We start from the raw sequence: 12,567 nt of genomic DNA, 5'->3' as shown, positions 1-12,567 counted from the left end.
TAGGTCCATCCACATCTCTGCAAATGGCACAGTTTTGTTCCTTTTTATGACTGAGTAATATTCCATTGTCTATATGTGCCACATCTTTTTTATCCATTCCTTTTGTTTATGGACAGTTAGGTTGCTTCCATGTCCTGGCTATTATAAATAGAGCTGCAATGAAATAGTTTCATATCAGATCAGACAAGTAAGATGAAAGTGGTTGCTTTCTAGGAAAGAAGATGGTGGTGAGTGAGGGAATAGTGAGTCAGGCAACTGTTACTCTTTGATATATACCTTTTAGTATCATTATCTCTAAAAGTCGTTTATATATATATTTATGACTATGTAAGCAACAAATTCAGGAAAATTAAAAATAAATGAACGAATGAAGTGAGATGAAGGGCAGAGGGTTTGCTCTATCTCTATCTGGGCATGTGAGTGGCAGGAAAAAAAGGAAATCTGCTTCCCCAAAGGTACACTCAGTTTACACAGGATCAGGACGTCTGTTCACAGGAGATTCCTCTTTCTTTTCTTGTTGTTTTTGTTCAGTCACCCAGTCACGTCTGACTCTTTGTGACCCCATGAACTGAAGCACAACAGGCCTCCCTATCCCTCACCACCTCCCAAAGTTTGCCCAAGTTCATGTCCATTGCATTGGTAATGCCACCCGGCCATCTCGTCTTCCGATGCCCTCTTCTCCTTCTGCCCTCAATCTTTCCCAGAATCAGGGACTTTTCCAATGAGCCAGTTCTTTGCATCAGTTGACCAAAATACTGGAGCTTCATCTTCAGCATCAGTCCTTCCAATGAGTATTCAGGGTTGGTTTCCCTTAAGATTGACTGGTTTGATCTCACTGCTGTCCAAGGGACTTGCAGGACTTCTTCTCTGGCACCACAGTTTGAAGGCATCAATTCTTTGGCACTCCACCTTCTTTACCATCCAGCTCTCGCAACTGTATGTGACCACTGGGAAGACTCTAGCCTTGCCTATATGGACCCTTTGTTGGCAGAGTAATGTCTCTGTTTTTCAACACACAGTCTAGGTTTGTCATAGCATTCCTGCCAAGAAGCAATCGTCTTCTGATTTCATGGCTGCAGTCACCATCTGCAGTGATTTTAGGGCCCCCCAAATCTGTCACTACTTCAACCTTTTTCTTCTAATTCCCATGAAGTAATGGGGCTGGATGCCATGATCTTAGTTTTTTTTAATATTTAGTTTTAAGATGGCTCTTTCACTCTCCTCCTTCACCCTTCACTCTCCTCCTTCACCCTCGTCATGAGGCTCTTTAGTTCTTTGCTTTCCTCTTTGTGGAATGTGGTATCATCTGTATATCTGAGGATGTTGATGTTTCTTCCACCTATCTTGAGCCTGGCATTTCTCATGCTGTGCTCAACATATAGATTAAACAAACAGGGTGACAGCAGACAGCCCTGTCGTACATCTTTCTTAATCTTGAACCAATTAGTTGTTCCATACAGGGTTCTAAGTTTTGCTTGAGCCACATACAGATTTCTCAGGAGACAGGTAAGATGGTCTGGTATTCCCATCTCTTTAAGAGTTTTCCACAGTTTGTTACTATCCACACAGTCAAAGGCTTTAGCATAGTCAGTGAAACAGAGTAGATGTTTTTCAGGAATTATCTTGCTTTCTCTATGATCCAGTGAATGTTGGCAGTTTGATCTCTGGTTCTTCTTCCTTTTCTAAACCCAGCTTGGACATCTGGAAGTTCTTGGTTCGCACAATGCTGAAGCCTAGCATGCAAGATTTTAAGCATGACCTTACTAGCATGGGAAATGAGTGCAATCGTCTGATGGTTAGCACATTATTTAGTACTACCCTTCTTGGTAATTGGAATGAGGATTGACCTTTTCCAGTCCTGTGTCCACTGTTGGATCATCCAGATTTGCTGACATATTGAATCTAGCACCTTGATGGCATTACTCTAAAGGGTTTTGAATAGCTCTTCTGGAATTCCATCACATTCTCTAGCTTTATTAACAGCAGTGCTTCCTAAGTCTCACTTGACTTTGCACTCCAGAATGACTGGCTCTGGGTGACTAATCCAGTCCATTAAGATCTTTTAATGCAGTTCTTCCATGTATTCTTCCCATCTCTTCTTGATCTCTTCAGCATTACTATTTCTGTTCTTTATTTTGCCCATCTTTGGGCTAAAGGTTCCCCTGATATTTCCAGTTTTTCTGAAGAGATCTCTAGTCTTTCCCCTTTTGTTGTTTTCTTCTAGTTTTATGCACTGTTCATTGAAGAAGTCCTTTTTGTCTCTCTGTGCTGTTCTTTGGAACTCTGCATTTAGTTGGATGTACCTTTCCCTTTCTCCCTTACTTTTTGCTTCTCTTCTTTCTTCAGCTACGTGTAAAGTCTGCCCAGATAAGCCTTCTTGCTTTTGTTTTTCTTTGGGCTGGCTTTATTTGCTGCCTCCTGTACCATATTATGGACCTCTGTCCATAGTTCTTCAGGCACACTGTTAACTAGATCTAATCCCTTGAATCTATTCATTACCTCCACTGCATATTCATAGGGGATGTGATTTAAGTCATACCTGGCTGGAAAAACCTGGTGGTTTTCCCTGCCTTCTTTATTTAAGCCTGAATTTTGCTATGAGAAGCTGATGATCTGAGCCACAGTCAGCCCCAGGTCTTGTTTTGGCTGACTCTATATAGCTTCACCATCTTCGGCTACAAAGAATATAATTGATTTGATTTCAGTATTAACCATTTGGTGATGTCCATGTGTAAAGTTGTCTCGTGTTATTTAAAAGGGGCATTTTCTATTACCAGTTCATTCTCTTGGCAGAATTCAAATTAGCCTTTGTCCTGCTTTATTTTGTTCTCTCAAACTTGCCTGTTACTCCAGTATCTCTTGACTTCCTACTTTTGCATTCCAATTCCCACTGATGAATAGAACATCTATTTTTGGTGTTAATTCTCGGAGGTCTTCATAGAACGGATCAGCTTCAGCTTCTTTGGCGTTGGTGGTAGGGGCATAGACTTGAATTACTGTGATGTTGAATGGCTTTCCTTAGAAATAAATTGAAATCATTCTGTTAGGCTGAACCCACGTACTGCATTTCAGACTCCTTTGTTGATTATGAGGGCTACTCTAATTTTACTATGGGATACTTGCCCACAGAAGTAGATATAATGATCATCTGAATTAAATTCACCCATTCCTATTCATTTTAGTTCACTGATTCCTAAGATGTTGATGTTTATTCTTACTACCTCCTGCTTGACCATGTCCAATTTACCTTGATTCATGAACCTAACATTCCAGGTTCCTATGCAATAAGGTTTTTTGCAGCATCGGATTTTACTTTCAACACCAGACACATCCACAACTGAGCGTTGTTTCTGCTCTGACCCAGCCGCTTCATTCTTTCTGGGGCCATTAGTAGTTCTCCGCTCTTCCCCAGTAGCATATGAGACATCTTCTGACTGTGGAACTCATCTTTCAATGTCATATCTTTTTGTCATTTTATACAGTTCATGAGGTTATCATGGCAAGTATACTGGAGTGACTTGTCATGCCTTTCTTTCCTTGTGGCTGCTTGAACTCACCAGGTCAAAACTGTGTCCTCCTCTCTCTGAATCAAAGGTAATAAGTAACGTACATCACCACACTCACCAGAAAGTCTGCAGTATGTTTTTTACATGAGTAGCATGGTAGCAAATATGATTTTTTATTCTAGGGAATTCACACATTTGGCTTGGATTATAAGACATTCAAAAGTCCCTCTCAAGCCATGGTGTTAGCATTTTAAAATGTTATGATCTGGATGGGAAAAACAGAGCTAACTGCTGGTATAGAGGTCAAGGGGAATTTATCTAAAGGCTTTTTAGCTTTATTCTGACCTGACCCAGCTATTTGGGTCTCAATCATCTGCACATGCCTATTGACTTTAAACATAAAAATGTATGTGTCCATATCCAGGGGCTTATGAAATGGCAAGGTGATTTGATTCTTTGGAGGTAGTGATTCACCTCTCAACTAAGAGAGGTAAACTGTTGTCATGATGAAGAGTCAGTATGGAGACCAGAACCCTGTTAAGCTTATAACCTGAATAAACATTCTTATCTCCCCATGGCCCTTTTAAATCAACATGCCCATTTTATGGTTTTGTAAAAATTTCATGTGATATCATTGAGGAGAAGAAACTTGATTCTTTTAACAAGTCTCTTCTTTGCTAAGTGTTATGCTCAGCTCCTACAAGTGGGCTCCACAATATATTTTTGGACACCTTGTATATATCTTATAAAGAGTGAAAAGCTGACATCTTTCGTAGACTGAAGTGTCACGGTGCTTTTGGAAAATGTATGTGTAATTGATAGGCCAGTGGGTGTCTAATTAGGTATACCATGTAGACTGATTCTTATTTCATCATAAATTGTAGTTCACAGACGTGGTAAATGGGGCAATACTGTGATTTCCCATGTGTGGGTATATAGAAGTGTGTGTACACTCATACACACATATGTTTAAGAGTAAATCTATATATACACATATGGCAAAGATAAAGCCATGGTGTTAAGAAGAAAGAGCATAATATTGCTAAGGGCAGGAGCTTCAGGAATGTATTAATAGCAAGGGAAGAGGATTAGAAGTAAGAAGGTCTGTGCCAAAAGGCAATATGTGAAGCTGGCACAGTTTTTGTTCAACTCCCTTCTGCTTATAAACAAGGAAATTGCTGTCTAGCCAGAAGGAAGTGATATATTTAAGCCACACAGCTAATTAGTGGCAGAGTTAAAGCTAGACCATGACTTTACTAGCCTTTGGTCCAGTGTGCTTGCAGCTGACTCCGTTGCTTGAGCAGTTAGGAAGGGAGAGGAGTAGGAGTTCGTGATCTGATGGTAGATTCCTGACAGAGCGATTAAGTTAGGCTTCCATATGACCATTGTCTGGGCATAGTCGTCATGGGGAAGGGTGAAAAAGCTGAGCGTCAATCCCGTCAGAAATGACCAATTGTCCACCAGAACTCAGGCTGGGAGGCTAAAAGATTCAGAGCTGAAGTGAAGTGAAAGTCGCTCAGTTGTGTTCAACTCTTTGCGACCCCATGGACTATACTGTCCATGAAATTCTCTAGGTAAGAATCATGGAGTGGGTAGCTTTTCCCTTCTCCAGGGGATCTTCCCAACCCAGGGATCAAACCCAGGTTCACCCACATTGCAGGTGGATTCTTTACCAGCTGAGCCACAAGAGAAGATCAAAAGATAAAAAGAATAATGAGAATTAAATAAAGGCTACTGCTGCTAAGTCACTTCAGTCGTGTCCGACTCTGTGTGACCCCATCCCTGGGATTCTTCAGGCAAGAACACTGGAGTGGGTTGCCATTTCCTTCTCCAATGCATAAAAGTGAAAAGTGAAAGTGAAGTCGCTCAGTCATGTCTGACTCTTCGCGACCTCATGGACTGTAGCCTACCAGTCTTCTCCGTCCATGGGATTTTCCAGGCAAGAGTACTGGAGTGGGGTGCCATTGCCTTCTCCGATTAAATAAAGGCACTTATTTGCAAACTTCCCAACAGGAAGCTGGAGGGTATTGGAATCCATTGACAGGCTATATGGGTCAAGCCCCCAGGCCACAGAGCAGGACAGAGGAGAGCAAAAAAATAGATCTGTAGTGGTAAATACAGGTTATCCAGGACAGGAGTCTTGAGTGATTGTTACACTGTTTACATAAACTGCATATGGATTTATTCTCCATATAGACCTCTTCCTTGAGAAACCACTTTTTTCCACATCAGTAACTTATCCTAACATTACCAGTAACTTACGCTGACGTTTTGGGAAAAGCAAGAGCCCAACTCTGAAAGTACTCCTTAGTATACTGCTATGATCCCTTCTGCTATGTGACACTATCCCTTAACATAGTGAGACAACTTTCCTGGTTTGTTTATAAGCTCCAAAGCCTTATTTGATCTTATATGCCTTTAAAAATCCAGTGTCTTCACTAAATGAAATGTATTGTTCACGTGGCAAAGTCTATCATGATGATTTAGTACTTTTCCCTTTAGTCTTGACACGTGATAACCAGTGTGGTTTCCATGTCTAAAGGAACAGGAGACTGTTTAGTTTTGCAAATGCACAGATTTCACTGGAAGTAGGAGAGCTTGTTCCCATAGAGCCAGCTTGCAATATAAGGCTAAATCCTGTGTCCGTATTTTAAGTTCAGTAATATATATCAGCTCACCTTGGGATATTTAGACCTATTAACAGGTAAATGATATTACAAGACCCTAGTTAATAAATTAGAATGAAAAGTACTTTATATACACTAAGAAATACAACTGCAGAATGAACAGGAATGCTTATTTGGACATTAAATGGATTGTCGTAATTCTCTCTGGGAATTTCTCTTGGCCAATTTGCCCTTGGCCAAAGGGAACTGTCTTACTTGAGGTTACATCCTTCTCTGACAGAATCCTACATCCAACAGCTGGTCCAAATGTGTATAGGGGGCCTGGGCTCTGTGACATCCTTGAAGAGCCATTTCCGCTTCAGACCTTCCCATAAGGTCAGCTGAGGCCTCAGTGGCAAATGTAGCCCAATTCAATCTCCCCACTCCCAGTCTTGTTTCTCTTGCTCCTGCACAGGCATTGTTCCCAAGACAGTTCACCAATAAACTTTCTTTGTGCAGCTCTTTGTATTAGTTTGTTTCCAGGAAAACTAACCTGTGACACTTGGTACTAGAAAGAGTCCTAGGAAGCAGATTCCAAAATGGGATTTTGAAGCTGGCTGAGAATAAAGCCTTCTTCACTGGTGGTAGATGGAATATTAATAACCCCCGACTTGTCAGTTGCAGGGCAGTTGTTAACATTTTCACTTGGGTCAAGCTTGAATGAGACATAGATGAAGGGAATGCACTGCTGGTACAGTATTTCAAGTTTTTGAGAGGTTCATGTAGTAATTATCAGGACTGTGGAACTGAATAGCTCTGGCTACGGCCTACTGAGGTATTGAAAAAAGACAATGATAGGCTGAGGGTGATTAATTACCAATTTAATCCTAAGTGTGGTGGTGGGCTGCTGTCTATGGGGTCGCACCGCCCAGAGTCGGACATGACTGAGGTGACTTAGTAGCAGTAGCAGCAGTGAAAGCTAGAGAGCCCACGCCAGCTTCTAAAAGGATTCTCACCTCCCAAAACTGGAGAACAAAAAGCAGGTGATCTGTTACTTCTCAACTGTAACAGTTGTGTCTGACTCTTTGTGACCCCATGGACTATAGCCCGCCAGGCTCCTCTGTCCATGGGGATTCTCCAGGCAATAATACTGGAGTGGGTCGCCACGCCCTCCTCTAGGGGATCTTTCCAACCCAGGGATAGAGCCTTTGTGTTCTGCATTGGCAGAGGATTCTTTACCCTCTGAGCCATCAGAGAAGCCCAGTAGAGCACCAGGGAAGTCTAAGATCTCTACTCTGGCAAGTCTGCCCTGCCAACATTAGAACATGGATTGGAAAAAAGTGAGCCCTTGTGATTTGGCATGGTTACAATACACTAGAGAATTTTATATCCTCAAAATGTTTTTTTTCCCCTCCCAAAACAAAACTAGACCTGCAGTAGACCTGTTCCTCCTTGTACTACAGTCTGAGCATGCCTCACTCTTTGAAGAAGATGCAGAAGTATTTGTATTAGAAGCCAACATGCAGCTCTGTCAGGATCTAGCTGGCAGGCCAACAATTAGGATCCAATTGCAACATAACCTAGCAGGGAACTGAGCCCTTAGGCTGAGGGAAGAGAGAAATTATACACCTAAGAAGTTGCAGAACTTGGTCAACTTATACCAGCCAGAACTAGGGAAAATATGGACCCTACAGGTGCTGAATCAAGTGGGAGGGCAGAGATGCAGTTGAGCAAGACATGTTTACTGATGTGGAAACATTCTCCTATGATACAGGGTTTAATGCTTAGAAAGACCCAATAATATGAAGCTAAAGTGCTGCTGGAGTTTCTCTTAAAGCTTGGAGTGATGATCTTCATTGAGTGAGGTAGAATTGCCAGAACTGTCACAGAAGTTGGTGAACAGATCAAAACTCTCAGAGAAGGGTGCGTGCTAGTCGGCAAAACCCTCCTGCCAGCTCTATTCTCTTTGAGAGTTTAAAGGACGCTCCTCTTACCAAAGTGATAGAGAATGCAATAGTGAGAGGGGCCACGGTATTGTTGAGAGGCTCGGTGGTGACTGCCCTCTGAAGCCAGGGCTGATAGAAGGGTGCTCTAATAGAACCAGGCTATGATGCAGTAGGACTGACTGAAGCCTGATAGGGGCCAGCTAGGGGCACTTGCCCATCAGAAGCAAGTTTGAGGTGATGATAGTAATGCACAGCAAGGTTGGAATGGCAGCTGGTCAGTGTGACCCACAGGAGCTTTGTAGGAGATCTGGAGATAGGTAATAAAATATAGCATTTTACTGTGGCTGTGCGACTGGGCATGGATATGAGTAGTGGATGGCTGGTGGTCTGCCAACAGCTGAAGGAAGAAAGATTAGTCCATTAGAGACAAGGAGATTTGGTAAGTAATAGGCATGTGGATGGACTTATGAGATGAGCGTGAAGTTTGAAGGCCTTTTTCCATCAGAAAACCTTATTCATTGAGTCACATAGGTTGACTTGACTGGTTGATGTCAGCCAGACTGTAGTTGCCCACTCCATTTTTGGCACAGTGGGCTCATCAACAGAGTATCCTTGATGACAGGGATGGGAAATTTTGCATGGGCTTCCCCTCCTCAATGCTGATCTACCTGTCACTGCTAAGACTATCCACCCTACCAACCTCTCCAACCAGAAGCCCCTGATCCAGCACTGCCTTCAAAACCAGCCAGCCACTGTACACCCCCTTCACTGTAAAAGGGGGCAGTAATTCATCTCGAGTGGAATTGATATATATTCCAGGTATGGGTTTTCCTTTCCTGATGGCAGAACCATGTGCCCCACACTATCTGATACCTTATAGAGTGGTTTTATCCACTGAAATAGGATACCACAAAATACTGCCTGTGACAGGGGGCTGCTTTCAAAGGAAGTGTGGCAGTGAACATATGACCAAGTGTCCTTGTGTCCTGTCACATACCACACTACTCAGAACCATCAGCTTGCAAGGCAGGGGAAGAAGCCTTTTGAAAGTGTAGCTGACATCTCAGTTTAGAGGTGGTAACCTGCAGGGATGGGGTGCCATACTACACACTGTGGTACACACTCAAAATTCAGTACATAGGCAATGTCCTTAATAGGTGAAATAATTGAGGACAGGAATGAAGGGTTAGAAATTGAAATAGCCCTGCTTGTCATCACTTCCAGTGGCCTACTTGGGGGAATTTACACTTTGTGTTTCTGCAACTCTAAGCTCTTTAGTTCTAGGGGTTCCCAGAGGCAGAACACTTCTATCAGGGAACATAGCAAAAATACTATTATATTTTAAGCTCTGATGGCCACTGAGCCACTTTGGGCTCTGATTGACAAGACATTAGCAGACAAGGAAATAAAGCATCATCTTAACAGGAGTGTTAACCTTGATCATTAGAGTCAGGGAAGCTCTTATATAACTAGACACGGAGGAGTGCCTTTGGCTCCCAGGTGATCTAATGGGGATGTTTCTTGGTTCTCTACTGTAAAATTTTGATAGTTAATGGATTGGTGATGTAGCTACAGCCTGAGAGGGGCAAGCTGTCCATAAGCTTAGATCCCTTAGGGATGAGGGTCTGGGTCTCCACCTGGTACACCACCAAGACCTACATAGGTGCTGGCAAAGGTCGAGAGGAGTCTGGAATGAATAATAAAGGAATGGCCACCGAGTGTGTACTGTGACCAGCTGCAAAGGCAGAAGTTCTAATTTACCTTAATAACTGTCCTCTTAAAAAAGTTCCCTAGGGAAAGATATAATCTAGAAATAATGTCATGAGGGTTGTTTCTAGATGGAATGGACTCACGATTCTGAAGCAAGTGGTTTGGGTGGCAGGAGTGCTATCTAGTGGATCTGTGGTACACCCAGGTCTTTGCTTTGGGAGCTAAAGCACCACAAGTGATGGCTGCTGACTGCTGACAGCTGAGTCGCTTTTGGGGAAATGCTCTCCGCTGAATAACACTGCCTCACCCAAGCTCACACCCTCTCTCTGGGTGTGTTCCACATTCAGTGACTGATCAAACATGGGGACGAATATCCGGCCCCCTTTGTCTCAACTTGGGACACCTATGATGGGCCGTTCCAGCTTCCTAGCCCCCTGTGGAATTGTCTGAGGCTGTTGTCACAGCATTGGAGCTCAGCTTCTCCTCTGCTCCCTCAAAGAAGTTAATCCCCAATTAATTCCATTCTTGCCAATCCCCATCCCAAAGCCTGTTTTCTGAGAAACACAAACTACAACAGATAAACAGTTTTTAAATCATAAAACCCAGGCGATACCTTCTGTTCTTGGCCATTGTAGGTTGAGTTTTGTTAGTTTAAATTTTTTATAAAGTGACCTTTCCTAACATTGTTGCTGGATTTTAAAGTGTACTTTACATGCATTCCAGGGGTCCCCTCTCCCCTTATTGCATTAATTAGAGGCACAGAAATTCTCTGAATTCCCAGCTGCAGGAAAAAGTGTCCACTGAGCAAGACATCATCTTCGTGTGGATTTGCATTTTTCTATGGGCTTACTTAGTGGCCATGCCAGCTGTCATTTTCAGCTGCTTTGAGTTGGCCAGTGTTGCCATTGCCCTCTGGATGCCATTAGAAAAAAACAGGATTCATTATTATATGCCTATTGTACTGGCTAGGCATTTCTACACAGATTGTTTCATTAGCTCTTAAAACAAGGCTGTGGACTAATATGTTTTCTAATTAACTGATCAGGAAAACTGAAGATCACTGAGGCTGAATAGTTTCTGTTTAGCTAGCTAGAAATTTCTAACAGTCCAGATTTGAAGTCAAATTCTGATTCCAAGTCTAGTATTCCCTTCTCCTCCTAATAAGATAGCCGCTCATTGTGTATAGATTTAAAACTAGTGCTGGACCAGGCTTGGGTGACTCTCTACATTAAACAGTCACCTGTATTGAACTAGGGTCTGTTGAAAGCCTTTGAAACACATCACTTTTTTTGGCTGATGTGGATACACCCTAAGTCATGGGGGTTGTTTTCTCCTTTATTGGCAAGTCCCTGAAGCCTGACTGGGGAGTTGCATCACCGTCCTGGCTAACCTCTTCTGTCTTATGTGAGGACGGCCCAGTGAAGTACTCATTTATGAAAAGTCATAAACATGGAATGAAGCTCCGCAAACTCTTTCAATCTCATTGATTTATTTGTTTGTCTCTTTTCTTCTACCATCAGTATTACCTGAATAGTCACCCTGTTTAGTCACGATGTAGATTTGCAGTCTTTGGCTGGGAAAAGGCTTATTGGTGAAGCCTGATACTGAAAAGTAATCTTCTTCAGGAAATGAGTACGAAAGAACTGTTATTCTGTGTAATAGCAAAGAAAGAATAAGGATCCCAAGAGAGAAAGTATTTTGGCAACTGATGGACCAGGGTCATTACCGACCGAGTGCTCAAATAAAAATACCTTCAAACCCTGAAGAGTGGGTTTCTGTGTTTTAAATACAGATTCTTGCTTTTCAAATGGGACTCTTTCCAAATGACCTCCTGACTTAAAGGGGGTAGAGTTAAAGAGCATCGAAGGCAGTTGCGTGTTGGGAGGAAATGGAGTGAGACGAGAGCTGTGGAAACTGCAGGGTTTGTCTTCTGGTGTTTCGCATTTGAAACAAAGACTCTTCAGGTCTACATATAAGAGTATGAATTAGCAAATGTGTTGTAAACAACGAAGGTTTGGTGGCAAATTATCGACAGTGCCATCAGCGTTGTCTAGAAGGCTCAACAGGGCTCCTAATGAAGCTGGCCCCTTTGGAAGAAGATATAGGGCAAAATTTATAGGCCAGTCTTAGGATGCTAAAAAGCCCATGTGATTATTTACTTAAAAAAAAAAACAACTATGAATTTTTTAAAGAAAGAAAATCACTTTGCCATACAACATCCCATCTATGTAAGTCAATTCATTTGCCTCATGGAATCAACTCAAGAAAACAGCTGGTGACACTGATCTCATCAGGATGGCAGATTCCTTGGCCAATCTTCAAAACACATTTTGAAAAAGAGAGTGATTTTTGCCATTTGCCTTGAAAGTGTGACTATTCTATGTGGCTTCCAAGAGAAGAGAGGATGGGGAAATAGCCTGTACTAATTCCACATATGAATTTTGGCTTGATGTTCCTAAAGGATTTGAAAATTCTGTACACATTGTTGCAATCTGATTTATTGAAATAGCTCCAAAAAATGTAAAAACCAAAGCCCTTTCCTTAGTTGTCACATTCATCACCTTTCCACTTAAATTTAATTATCTTAGCAAAGCTTACCCTCAGCCTGGTTTTCCCCCCTTTTCTTACTTCTAGCTAGGATTTTTTTTCTTTTGGAAAAGTTTCAGGTTTATATTATATAATCATTTTTATATCCAGTTACCTAAACTAAAAATCTCTTTCAAATGAAGAGGTGTCTTTTGAGTGTTATTAAATATTAAAATATCATGAAAATATATATTCATTGATTCTTCAACTCAA

Source organism: Muntiacus reevesi, chromosome 17 (assembly GCF_963930625.1).
Source record: "Muntiacus reevesi chromosome 17, mMunRee1.1, whole genome shotgun sequence".
NCBI lineage: Eukaryota > Metazoa > Chordata > Mammalia > Artiodactyla > Cervidae > Muntiacus > Muntiacus reevesi.
This window is presented reverse-complemented; position numbering follows the sequence as displayed.